A 13,953-nucleotide genomic window follows, 5' to 3' on the forward strand; every position below is an offset into this window, starting at 1 on the left:
AACATTTCCTGAGCCCCTAACTGGTACTCAGGTATGGGGGCCACTGAGACAATTGAGACATCATCTCTGCCATTCCCTTGAGCAGGGGTTGGCAAACTATGGCCCAGAGGCCAAATCCAGCCCACCGCCTGTTTCAGCAAACAGCATTTTACTGGAACATGGTCACACCCCATCTTTTATGTATTGTCTGACTGCTTTTGTGCTACAATCTGTACAGACTGAATAGTGTGGCAGAGACCGAACAGTCTACAAAACCTAATATATTCACTATCTGCCCTTCTGCAAAAAGTGTCTGCTGACCCCTGCCTTAGCACAATAGCCATGTAAGCAAATACTGTTCATGTGACACGATCAGAGTTCTGGGGGGAAGGATGGGCACTGGTGAGAAGAAAGGGAGGGAAGGAGGTATCAGAGGAGCTGATGCTTAAGCTGTGCCTTGCAGAATCATGGGTCTGCTGAGCAGAGGAGGGACTAGAGAAATGGGAAGGACCCGCCAAAGAGAAAAAGCAGCATGTGAACACACAGAGGCAAGACAGGGCAAATTCTGGAAGCTGGCTCTAGCAGGACCACAGACTTTAAGCAAGCCTTTGGTGCAGCCTGTCAACCCCACATCCATCCCCTAATCCCACCACTCTCCTGCTTTCCTGGATGACTACTGATGCCCTCCTCTCTATCCTCACCCCTCCAATGCCTGTGTTCACACTCAGTCGATGAACTCCTCCTAACTGCCCTGGGGGAAATGAGACATTTCCAAGAGAACCTCCCCACGCTCCCCATCCCCCAGCCCCTCTCTTATCTGCAGCCTTGCCACCGATTCTGTCCTCCCTCCATCCTCCAGACAAGACATCCATCCTGTCCATATCCTAGCCATGGGAGCCACGTGGGGATCAGATCCTCTCAGCTCTTCCTTACTCAAGGCATGGTTTTCTCAATTTCCCCTGTGGGGAAGCTTTACTTCCCTTAACATCATAAACCTCTGGCTATTTCTCTGCTCCTTCATAGCACCTTCATCTGAAAAGGTGTGAAGGTGTGTACATGTGCTGTTTCCAATTCCTCTCTCCTCATTCTCTCCAGAATCTACCACCTCACTCAAGCTTTGGTCTCCACTTCTGCAAAACTGCCTTCCTTGAAGTCACTGATGACCTACTTGTTGATAAATCTGCTGGTCAATTTTTTTAAGGTTATTTTTAAAAATTATTTATTTATTTTGGCTGTGCTAGGTCTTCGTTGCTGCATGTGGGCTTTCTCCAGTTGTGGTGAGCAAGGGCTACTCTCCAGACGGCACGGGCTTCTCATTACAGCGGCTTCTCTTGTTGTGGAGTATGAGCTCCAGAGTGCATGGGCTTCAGTAGCTGTGGCGTGCGCGTTCCAGCTGCTCCACGGCATGTGTGATCCTCCCCGACCAGGGATGGAACCCCTCCCTGCACTGGCAGGCAGATTCTTAACCACTGGACCACCAACAATTCTTGATTTTCAGTCTCCCTGTCCTAATAAAAGCATCTGACCTCCTCTCCAATATACTTTCTTTACTGGCATCCATAAATCCACCCTCTCCTGGATTTTCCTACTCCTATACAGGCCACTCCAGTATTCTTGCCTAGGAAATCCCATGGACAAAGTCTGGGCCTGGTGAGCTATAGTCCATGGGGTCACAAACAGTCGGACACAACTTAGCAACTGAGCATACAGGCCACTCCTCTTTATCTTCCCAACTGATAAAAGCTCACTTTTCTCCATCCACTCTCCCGGCATCTCATCCAGACATTATAAGCACTGTCTGACGAGCTTGCTGTGATGGTGGAAATGTTCTCTATCTGTGCTGTCCAGTATGGTAGCCTCTGCTCACATTTGGCTATTGTGCACTTGAAATGTGGTTAGTGTGACAGAAGGGGCTAAATTTTAAATGCCATGTTCAGTCAGTTCAGTTCAGTCACAAAGTCGTGTCTGACTCTTTGGGATCCCATGAACTGCAGCACACCAGGCCTCCCTGTCCATCACCAACTCCCGGAGTTCACTCAAACTCAAGTCCATCGAGTTGGTGATGCCATCCAGCCATCTCATCCTCTGTCGTCCCCTTCTCCTCCTGCCCCCAATCCCTCCCAGCATCAGAGTTTTTTCCAATGAGTCAACTCTTCGCATGAGGTGGCCAAAGTATTGGAGTTTCAGCTTTGGCATCAGTCCTTCCAATGAACACCCAGGACTGATCTCCTTTAGAATGGACTGGTTGGATCTCCTTGCAGTCCAAGGGACTCTCAAGCGTCTTCTCCAACACCACTGTTCAAAAGCATCAATTCTTCGGCACTCAGCTTTCTTCACAGTTCAACTCTCACATCCATACATGACCACTGGGAAAACCACAGCCTTGACTAGACGGACTTTTGTTGGCAAAGTAATGTCTCTGCTTTTGAATATGCTATCTAGGTTGGTTATAACTTTCCTTCCAAGGAGTAAGCGTCTTTTAATTTCATGTGTGCAGTCACCATCTGCAGTGATTTTGGAGCCCAAAAAAATAAAGTCTGACACTGTTTCCACTGTTTCCCCATCTATTTCCCATGAAGTGATGGGACCAGATGCCATGATCTTCGTTTTCTGAATGTTGAGCTTTAAGCCAACTTTTTCACTCTCCTCTTTCACTTTCATCAAGAGGCTTTTTAGTTCCTCTTCACTTTCTGCCATAAGAGTGGTGTCATCTGCATATCTGAGGTGAGGTTATTCAATTCATGTTAAATATAAAAAGCCTTTTATGGTTAGTGGCTACCATATTGGACAAGTCTTTTTGCAAGTCTATTTGCTGATGACTTCCAAATACATCTTTACCATCAACTGTTCCCATTAATTCCAGACTCATGGATCCAACTGTCAATCAGAAAACCTGACTTAGATGTCTCATCTACCCCATCACAGCCCTTCCCATCTCTGTGAACAACAAACTCATCCTTCTAGTTGCTCAGGCCAAAGAGTCTTGGAACCATCCTGATTCCTTCCTTTCATGCCCCATATCCAATCTGTCAGCAAATCTGTCAGTTCTACCTTCAAAATACATTTCAAATTTTAACACTCCTCACCACCTCTCCACTCCAGTCCAAGCCCCTGTCATCTCTCAGCTGGATTACTGCCATTGACAGCTCACCTGTTCCCCTGCTTCCACCTTCACCTGTCCTTCACACAGCAGAAACCCTTTTAAAACCCAAGTCAGACACATCACCCCGCTGCTCACCACCTCCAGTGGCTTCCTGTCCTGGCCACTGAGTGATGGCCCTCAAGGTGCTATCCTCTTTCTCCTGCCTTCTCTGCAACTTCCACCTGTCTCCCGTGCCTCCGCCTCTCCAGCCTTGCTGACTGTGTTCTAGATATGCCAAGCACACTCTGGTCTGGGCCTTTTCTCTGCCTGGGATGTTTCTTCTCTGCCTGGAATATCCCAGGGCTTACACCTTCACTTCCTTCAGGTCTTTGCTCAAACGTCACCTTATTAGCAACGTCTTCCCAGACCACTTTAATTCAAATAGCATGCTCTGCTCACATTTCTTATCTTCTCTACCTGGTTTATTCTTTTCACAGCATGTCTCACCATGTGTATAATATACGATATGATTAGTATTTGTTTACTAAGTACCTCTCCCATTAGAACATAAGCTCCTTGAGAGCAGGGGTTTTGTGTCTCTCTCATTTACCGCTGTATCCTCTCCATCCAGAACAACAGGTGCTCAAGAAATATTTACTGAGTGAATGAAGTATAAGTGGTGATAAGCACAGGAAGGTGGAGAGGCTTGGGAGGTAGATGACTTGTGAAGAGACTGGGAGATATGACCCTCGGGGACTGGACATGGATGTAGAGTCGCCACCACGGGTCACCCAGTCACCCTGCCCCTCCACACAGGTGGCTTCCTCACCTCCCACTCCGCAGTGCACCCAGGACCGCTGACCTCCTGCCAACCCCCATCTTCGTGGAGGAGGAGGAAGGCACACCCCTGCTTCCAGCTGAGAAACCTGGGTCTTTGTTTACCACTCAAGTAGTGCCTCCTCCAAAGGGAGGCATCTCTGAAGAAGAGTACCTGCTCCTGACCCCACTCCTACCTCAGTTGGAGCGGGAAGCTGGCCAGGGCTGGCTGGCAGCCTGTCTCAGGCTGTCGTCCCGCAGCTCTGGCTGGCTGCAGAGGGCATGGAGTCCATGGGTGACAAAGGGGTGAGGGGAGGGATAGGTCCTCTCTGTGGATCCGAGGCTGGAATCCCAGCGTTCTCTGGATTCTGACAAGACATTTTGCAATTGTGGTGTCGGGGCGTTTTCACATGGTTAGAGCCCTTGGACATCACCCATGGACTAGTCTAATCACCTCGCCTCGGAGGTAAAGACACCGAGGCCCAGAAAGAGGCGGTGACCTACCCAAAGTCACTCAATGACTTAGTGCCTGAGCCAGGACTGGAATCTGGGTCTGCCTCCTGTTTCTCTTCACCACATGATACCACCTGGATAACAGTGTCCTTTGGATCCATTTCCCTTGGCCCCTCTTTCAGACCAGGCCTGGTGGCTTCAACAAAATGCTGATTCCTGAATCTAGCTGGGGCTGTGCCATCGCAGCCTGGGTAAGGAGTGTCTTCCTTTGCACCTTAACCTCTGAGCCTGTGCATTAGGGTCTGACCCTGATCCCCACACACTCTGATGGAAATTAGAGGACTACTGTAGTTGTCACGGCAACTCAGAAGTGCTTTTGCGTTAGGTACTTCAGCTGCTTGGCATCCCTCAGCGAGATGCTTTGCCAGGTCTTGGCTCTGTCACCGACCAGCTATGTTATCCCGGGAAAGTCACTAACTTATCCATCTATCTACTTATCCATCATTCACTGCCATCCAAAAAGAATCTATGCCAACTTAAAATATCACCTACAAAGCAAGACCATATAAAAATGAAATAAAAGCTCCAAACCATGTTTAGATAGAAATATAGAGAGATTATAGGGGTTAAAAAACAAAACAAAACCAAGCTAAGTGTTGCTTTGGCAATTAGGAACAAAGTTTAAGAACCTAAGCTGATATACAGCTATTCCGATTTCATTGTGGGCTTTCAAGTCTTTTCTGCTCCCTGGCCTTAGTTTCCTCATCTGTAAAATGGTGGGGTTGGACGTAATGAGCTAAGATTCATCTCAGCGCTGTCACTTTGTGACTCTGTTTTCATAGAAGGGTGGGGCAAAGGGGCCACTCCACACCCTCCTCCTCTCCCCGTCTCCCTCTTCCCCAGCGGTAGCACAGTGACTGACACGTAGACATACTCAAGCTGTGTGTTCTGAGCTCCCCAAACTGCGGGAAATGGACACAATCTGCTGTTAACAGAAGCCACTCATCCAGTTCATTCAATATTTACTGAGCACATAACATAAGCAGGGCCCGATGCCAAGGCCACGGAGGTAAGTCAGGTAAATCTGACAAAGACGCTGTCCCCACGGCACTTTCAAAGGCAACGTAAAGTCAGGAGTAGTGGGTTCTAAAGAGGGCAGAAACAGAGACATGGCCTTGCAGGAGCTCAGAGGATTCGAGAGCCCATTTTTTCCTGAAGGAATTAGGGAAGCTTTGGGAGGAAATTTTTAAACATGGCCTTGGAAGAAGGTAGGACTTTTAAATGATGAAAGTAATCCACGCACATAGTAATAACTATGTTCATTAAGTATATAAAATGACAGTAAGTTCTCCTCTCAGCCTCCCACCCCTCAGTCCTAGCCTGCTGAGGCAACCACCTCAGGTGACTTGTAAAATATATATTTTAAGCTTCCTGTCTGCTGCATCGACTTGGGTCAGTTTTTCCTCCCCCTCCGCCTTCCAGGAAGTGTGATGAGGTGGCTGGCCCCTGGGTACTTCTCTCTGCCTCACCTGAGGAACAGGACAGTGGATGGAGTATATGTAGATGTAGGCTCTGGAGCCAGACAGCTGAGGTGCTAATCTCACTGCTTCCATTTGCTAGCTGTGTGACCCTGGGCAGGTTACTTCACCTCTCTGTGCTTCAGTTTCCTTAGCTGGAAAATGGATATAAAAAGAGCACCTAACTCATAGCTTTGTCATGAATTCAATAACCTTTAACAGGCTTAGGATAGTGACTGGGACATAGTGGAGACTCAATGAATGGTAGCTATCTTATTACTAATACTCTTCTCCACATTCCAAATTTTGATTACCTGTTCAAGTTTTTTTTTACATGTCAAGGTTTAAATCACTCAGATTCTGCTTTGGAGCTACATGAATTTTTGCATGCTTTGTAAACGTCACAAAAATTGAATCTAAAACTTGAAGAACAATAAGCAACATTTATATTTATGATTACATACACTGCAGAATCAGGTAGGGTGAATAAATCATGACAGAAAGGGCTATAACACTATTTCCAGCCAAGTTACTGGATGGAAAAAATTCAAATATATAGGTTTATTGTTCTTTTCTTATCTGCCATCAAACTGCTCAAAATCAGATTATATTTCATTTTGCTTCATGTTTGGCCCAGACTTCTTCCACAGGCTTTTCTCGACATTTCTGAGGTTTCTCATCGCCCTTTTTCTTATAGAAAGTAGAACTATATGTTTTCTTCATCTTACGGTAAGACTGTCAAGATCCCTAATTTTCCTGTTAAATGATCAATTTTGGTCACATTCCTCTATGGTTCTGCTTCACCACTATCAATCTGACATGGCTCTATTTTTTTCCCCCTCAGATCCCATGTTTCCTCTTTGTTGAGTTTCTTTCATTTTTTTTCTGGAGTACCCCCTCAAGTAATTTTCCTGAGTAAAATTATGTGGAAAGGAAATGTTCCAAGTATTTGTATGCCTGAATGTGACATTATTTTACACTATGCTTTTTCTAATTTTTCTTCTAAATTCTCTTCAACCCTATGGTTTCCATCCCTACCCTCCAATAAAAATGCTCTTGATGTGTTAGTCAGGGATCTCCTAATTACCAAACACAATGGACACTTTTAGCCCTAAACATTTCTATGACATTTGGCATTGTTGATGACCCTCTGATTCTTAAAACTCTTTATTCTCTTAGTTTTGAGGATTCTTTGTCCTCTTCCTCTTTCTCTGTTTATTTCCTGTGAGGTTTTCCCTTCTCAACTCTACAATACTGATATTAATTTTTTTTAATATTTATTATTTATTTGACTGTGCCAGGTCTTATTTGCAGCACATGGCATCTTTGTTGCAGCATATGGGATATAGTCCCCTGACCAGGGTTCGAACCCACATTGGGAGCACGGAGTCTTAGCCACTGGACTACCAGAGGAGTCCCAATGCTGACATTCTTTGATGTTCCATCTCTGCCAAACTCATGATTTCTCCTATATGGGCTTTCAAAAAAGGCTCAGCTAACCCTAGGGCTGTCTAGGTTGGTCACAACTTTCCTTCCAAGGAGTAAGCGTCTTTTAATTTCATGATTGCAGTCACCATCTGCAGTGATTTTGGAGCCCCAAAAAATAAAGTCTGACACTGTTTCCACTGTTTCTCCATCTATTTCCCATGGAGTGATGGGACCGGATACCATGATCTTCGTTTTCTGAATGTTGAGCTTTAAGCCAACTTTTTCACTCTCCTCTTTTACTTTCATCAAGAGGCTTTTTAGCTCCTCTTCACTTTCTGCCATAAGGGTGACCAACCTAGATAGCATATTCAAAAGCAGAGACATTATCTTGCCGACTAAGATCCGTCTAGTCAAGGCTATGGTTTTTCCAGTGGTCATGTATGGATGTGAGAGTTGGACTGTGAAGAAAGCTGAGTGCCGAAGAACTGATGCGTTTGAACTGTGGTGTTGGAGAAGACTCTTGAGAGTCCCCTGGACTGCAAGGAGATCCAACCAGTCCATTCTGAAGGAGATCAACCCTGGGATTTCTTTGGAAGGAATGATGCTAAAGCTGAAACTCAAGTAATTTGGCCACCTCATGCGAAGAGTTGACTCACTGGAAAAGACTTTGATGCTGGGAGGGATTAGGGGCAGGAGGAGAAGGGGATGACAGAGGATGAGATGGCTGGATGGCATCAGACTCGATGGACGTGAGTCTGAGTGAACTCCGGGAGTTGGTGATGGACAAGGAGGCCTGGCGTGCTGCAATTCATGGGGTCGCAGAGAGTCGGACACGACTGAGCGACTGAACTGAACTGAACCCTAGGGCTTCAGCCATGGTCTCTGTGTTGAAACAGAGTTCTCACTAAATACTGTATAATAATTTCAAAATTAGTATGTTTAAATCTTTTTTTTTTTTTTTTTCGGCCGTACCACACTGCTTGTGGGATCTTAGTTCCCTGACCAGGGACTGAACCAGCGTCCTTGGCAGTGAAAGCATAGAGTCCTAACTGGTGGACCCCTACGGAATTCCCAAATAAGTTTAAATCTTAATCATTAATGTACTTCCATTCAAAGGCTGTTTCCATTCTTGTGGTTTTAATTTGGGGTTGTGGAGTCACCACTGGCCCAAATCTCCCCATTTAAGCTCTGTGCAGTCATCCTCAACCTCTCCTTTTGCATCTCCCAACCAGTTGCTTCACCAGTTCAGGTCTACTCCAGAAATCTCTCTGGAATTTCATCACCTTCCCTATTCTCAGTGCTGCTGCTGCTGCTTCGTCACTTCAGTTGTGTCTGATTCTGTGTGACCCTAAGGACTGCAGCCTGCCAGGCTCTTATGTCCATGGGATTCTCTAGGCAACAGTACTAGAGTGGGCGGCCATGCTCTCCTCCAGGGGATCTTCCCAACCCAGGGATCAAACCTGGGTCTCCTGAACTGCAGGCAGAGTCCTTACCACTGAGCCACTAGGGAAGCCTCATTCTCATTGCTGCTGCTGCTGCTAAGTCGCTTTAGTCGTGTCCGACTCTGTGCGACCCCAGAGACAGCAGCCCACGAGGCTCCCCTGTCCCGGGATTCTCCAGGCAAGAACACTGGAGTGGGTTGCCATTTCCTTCTTCAATGCATGAAAGTGAAAAGTGAAAATGAAGTCGCTCAGTCGTGTCCGACTCTTCGCAGCCCCATGGACTGCAGCCTACCAGGCTCCTCCGTCCATGGGATTTTCCAGGCAAGAGTACCGGAGTGGGTATTTTCATTGCTACCTTAATTCAAATCCTTGTCATTTCTCACCCGGGTTACGGATACAACCTCCTTGTTGGCCCCTCTGCCCCCAGCCTCCTCCCAGTCGCTCTAGCCTTCATTCAGCTAGTTATGTTCCAAAATTTTTTGTGTGATAAAGCATGTGTGTGTGCTAAGTTGCTTTGGTCATGTCCAGCTCTTTGTGACCCTATGGACTATAGCCCATCAGGCTCTTCTGTCTATGGGATTTTCCAGACAAGAATATTGGAGTGGGTTGCCATGCCCTCCTCCGGGGATCTTTCCAACCCAGAGATCGAACACATGTCTCCTGAGTCTGCTGCATTGCAGGCAGATTCTTTACACTATGGACCACCTGAGAAGCCTGTGTGTGATCATCTTTCCTCTATTTAAGACCCAACTGGCTCCCTACTGCTTATATATATAGAATGATGCTCAAACTAAGAATTACACACGACACTTTGCAATTTACTTCTCTACATTTATATTTCGAATCCTCTCACCCTTCAGCCCCACCTTTTCTATATACACTTCAGCCACAGAAACTTCCATGGATCCCATCCCTCCCTAGACTCTATGCATTCTTATTTACTGTTTCAGGCTCAGCTGTTCCTTCCACAATCCCAGAGAACCCTGCTAAGAACTGTCTAGCATACAATACTGTTGGGATCTATTTTCTTCTTCCTCTGTGGCTATGCTGTCAACTTCTGGGAAGTCAGGCCTACGTTATATTTACTGGTCTCATCAGCACCTACCACAGGTCTAACCACAAGATGATTCGATTTGATGTCAAGGGAAGAAAAGACAGCAAAACCTCAGGAAATGAGTATGTTCAGGAGCAGAAAGAGGAGCCATGACGAAAGTTTCGTGAGGTAATAAGAAGCCTGCAGAGTCACAGAGGCCTAGGGGAGAGAATCTCAAGGAGGAGGGCATGGTTGGTGATGTCGAATGTGCAGGAGGTGGAAGATGAGGCTGGAGATGGTGACATCACTAGATCTGGAGACTTGGAGGTCTCTGGCCACCTTCAGGAAAAACACGCCAGCAGCAGGAGAAAGGCGCTGATGAGATCCAAAAGGTATGGGAGGGAAGAAGGGGCGTGGAGGCAGTCATTTTCTGACCTGACTGCTCCAGCACTTGACGTTGACCCTCCCTATTTACTGAATCACTTTCCCCTTCTTTGGCTCCTACGAGGCACATTTTACATCTCCTCAGATTTCTTCATGGGCTCCTTGTTCTCTACTGACCTTTAAATGTCAAGGTTTCCAAGGTTCTGTTTTTAGCCCTTGTCTCTGCTTAATCCTTAAACTCTCCCATTCATGATGATTTCAATGATGCCTACCTCTTGCTGACCCCACACTCTTATCTCCAGCCCTGGACTCTCCCCAGGCTTCAGACCAGTCTTTAGCTCTGCCTGTTACACATGGAGATTCTTCAGGGTTACAACAAGCTCCACCTTTCTGGAACCCAACTCACCGGCCACCACCAAAAATCCCCCCTCAAAACCTGCTTCCAAATTTTCAGCAACTGTATCAACCTATTAAAGGGTACAATCCAAAGACTTCTGAACTCTTTCCTCCTCATTTTTTAAGTTCTGTCAATCCTACTATCTCCTTTTTATACACTAAAAACAAACTAGGAAGAGAAATTAAGAAAACAATCTCATTTACAAATCACTTCAAAAAGAATAAAATGCCTGCTAATAAATCTAACTATGGAGGTAAAGTCTTCCCTGGTGGCTCAGATGGTAAAGCGTCTGCCTGCAATGCGGGAGACCCAGGTTTGATCCCCTGGGTTGGGAAGACCTCCTGGAGAAGGAAATGGCAACCCACTCCAGCACTCTTGCCTGGAGAATCCCACGGGCGGAGGAGCCTTGTAGGCTACAGTCCATGGGGTCGCAAAGAGTCGGACATGACTTCACTATCACTTTCACTTTCACATTCACTTTAAGGAGGTAAAAGACCTGCACTCAGAAAAATGATGAAGTGATGAAAGAAACTGAAGATAATGCAAACATAATGGGAAGATACACTGTGCTCATGGATTGGAAGAATTAATACTGTTCAAATGAACATACAACCTAAGCCAATTTACAGATTCAATACAATCCCTATCAAAATGCCAATGGCATTTTTCACACAGCTAGAACAAATAATTCTGTAGAGAAACACAAAAGTCCCTGAATAGCCTAAAGCAGTCCTAAGGAAGAAGACAAAGCTGGAGGTATCTTGCTCCCTGATTTCAAACTACAAATCTACAGTAATCAAAACAGTATGGTACTGGGACTTCCCTGGTGGTCCAGCGGTTAAGACTCTGCATTCCCAATGCAGAGGGACTGGGTTCGATCCCTGGTCAGGGAACTAGATCCCACATGCTGCAGCTAAGAGCCTGCGTGAAGCAACTGAAGATCCTGCACATGTCAATGAAGATCTTGTGTTCTGTAACTAAAACCCGGTGCAGCCAAATTTAAAAAAAAAAAAAAAAAAAGCATGGTACTGGCACAAAAACAGGCACATGGATCTAGGAAAAAGAATAGAGAATCCAGGGGAGGAAACTCACATTGATATGGTCAATCCATCCATGACAAAGGAGGCAAGAATATTCAACGGGGAAAAGACAGCTTCTGCAATAAAGGAAATAAAGGAAAACTAGACAGAGAATGAGATGGCTGGATGGTATCACTGACTCAATGGACGTGAGTTTGAGTAAACTCCACGAGTTGGTGATGGACAGCGAAGCCTGGCGTGCTGCAATCCATGGGGTCGCAAAGAGTCAGACACAACTGAGCGACTGAACTGAACTGAACCAAGGCAACTATAAGCAAAAGAATCAGACTAGACTACTCTCTCACATCACATATGAGAATAACCTCAAAATGGATTAAGGACTTAAATGTAAGGCCTGCAACCATAAAACTTCTGGAAGAAAACAGGCAATATGCTCTTTAACATGAGTCTTAGCGATACTTTTTTGGATGTCTCCTCAGGCAAAAGAAACAAAAGCAAAAATAAGCAAATGGGATTGCATCAAACTAAAGAGTGAAACTGTTAACAAAATGAAAAGGCTGCCTACTGAATAGGAGAAGATATTTGCAAATGATATATCTGATAAGGGGTTAATATCTGAAACACACAAAGAACTTACACAACTCATCATCAAGAAGACAAAAAACTTGATTAAAAAATGGACAGAGGAGCTTAATAGACATTTTTCCAAAGCAGACATACAGATGGTTAATAGACACATGAAAAGATGCCCAACATCACTAGCTATCAGGGAAGTGCAAAGCAAAATCACAAGACAAGAGATGACAAGTGTTGGTGAGGATGTGGAGGAAAGGGAACCCTCATGCACTGTTGGTGGGAATGTAAATTGGTGCACCTACTCTGGAAAGGAGCATAGCGGCCTCCCTCAAAAAATTAAAAACAGAACTACCATACAATCCAGCAATTTCACTCCTGGGTATTTATTCAAAGAAAATGAAAAGATATATGCACCCCTATGTTAATTACAGCTTTATTAACAATAGTCAAGATATGGAAGCAATCTAAGTGCCCATCAATAGAAAAATGGATAAAGAAGATGTGATATACATATATATAGATACATATATACTCACAATGGAGTATTACTCAGCCATGAAAAACAATGAAATCATGCCATTTGTGACAACATGGTTGGATCAAGAGGTACTAAGTGAAATAATATAGACAGAGAAAGACAATACTGTATGATTTCACTTATATATGGAATCTAAAAAACCAAAATAAATGAACAAACATAACTAAACGAAAGAGTCACTGATACAGAGACTAACAGGTGGTTGCTAGAGGGGAGGGGGTTGGAGGAAGAAGAAGAAAAAATCCTCTTACCTCAATAATCTGGAAATTCATTCCCTCTTTTTCCAAACCCATTGCTTAAATTCTAGCGTTCTAAAATTTTTCTATTGCATTGTTACAATCACCCCAAGTCAATCCTCAATTCCTCTTTGAGCATTTTCCACACTGTGTCCACAGAAGTCTTTTTCCTCTAGTACTTAAAAAAAAAAAAGATGCATAATTTACATACAATAAAACACACAAATTCTAAGTGTAAAGTTTGACAGGTTTAAACATAACCACCACCCCAATCAAGAAATAGAACTTTTCCATAGCCTCAGAAAGTTCCCTATGACTCCCTCCAGTCAAGCCCCTGATGTCCAGAGGCAGTTGATGTCCTGATTTCTATTACCACAGAATAGTTTTGCCTGTTCTTAAACTGTGTGTCAGAGAAGGCAATGGCACCCTACTCCAGTACTCTTGCCTGGAAAATCCCATGGATGGAGGAGCCTGGTGGGTAAGAGTAAGACAGAACTGAGCGACTTCACTTTCACTTTTCACTTTTACGCATTAGAGAAGGAAATGGCAACCCACTCCAGTGTTCTTGCCTAGAGAATCCCAGGGATGGGGGAGCCTGGTGGGCTGCTGTCTATGGGGTCACACAGTCGGACACGACTGAAGCTACAGCAGCAGCAGCAGCAAACTGTGTGTAAATGGAATCATGGTATGAATTATCTGGTGTCTGGATCCTTCAGTCAACACAGTGTCTGTGAAAGTCATCCAGGCTATGGCATTTTCACTAGTTTGTTGCTTTATGTTGCTGTACATGCATGCTCGGTCACTTCAGTCATGCCCAACTCTTTGAGACACTCTGAACTGCAGCCCATCAGGCTCCTCTCTCCATGGGATTCTCCAGGCGAGAAGATGGAGTGAGTTGCCATGCCCTCCTCCAGGGAATCTTCCCAACCCAGGGACTGAACCCGAGTCTCCTGCATTGCAGGCAGATTCTTTACTGCTGAGCCACTGAGGAAGTCCTTTATATTGCTGAATAGTACACAATTGTATGGATAT

The 13,953-nt window shown here is 45.2% G+C and overlaps 1 protein-coding gene and 1 non-coding gene across 2 annotated transcripts in view; one reads left to right on the plus strand and one right to left on the minus strand.

Annotated features, from left to right (window-relative positions):
- The window catches only part of TMEM266 (transmembrane protein 266), a 127,194-nt gene that overhangs the window by 89,462 nt on the left and 23,779 nt on the right, over window positions 1-13,953 (minus strand). The window lies entirely within an intron of this gene.
- Window positions 11,352-11,424, plus strand: TRNAG-CCC. Its single transcript has one exon. It is a non-coding gene; the product is annotated as a tRNA-Gly (tRNA).

This window comes from Oryx dammah, unplaced genomic scaffold (assembly GCF_014754425.2).
Source record: "Oryx dammah isolate SB20612 unplaced genomic scaffold, SCBI_Odam_1.1 HiC_scaffold_16, whole genome shotgun sequence".
Taxonomy (NCBI): Eukaryota; Metazoa; Chordata; class Mammalia; order Artiodactyla; family Bovidae; genus Oryx; species Oryx dammah.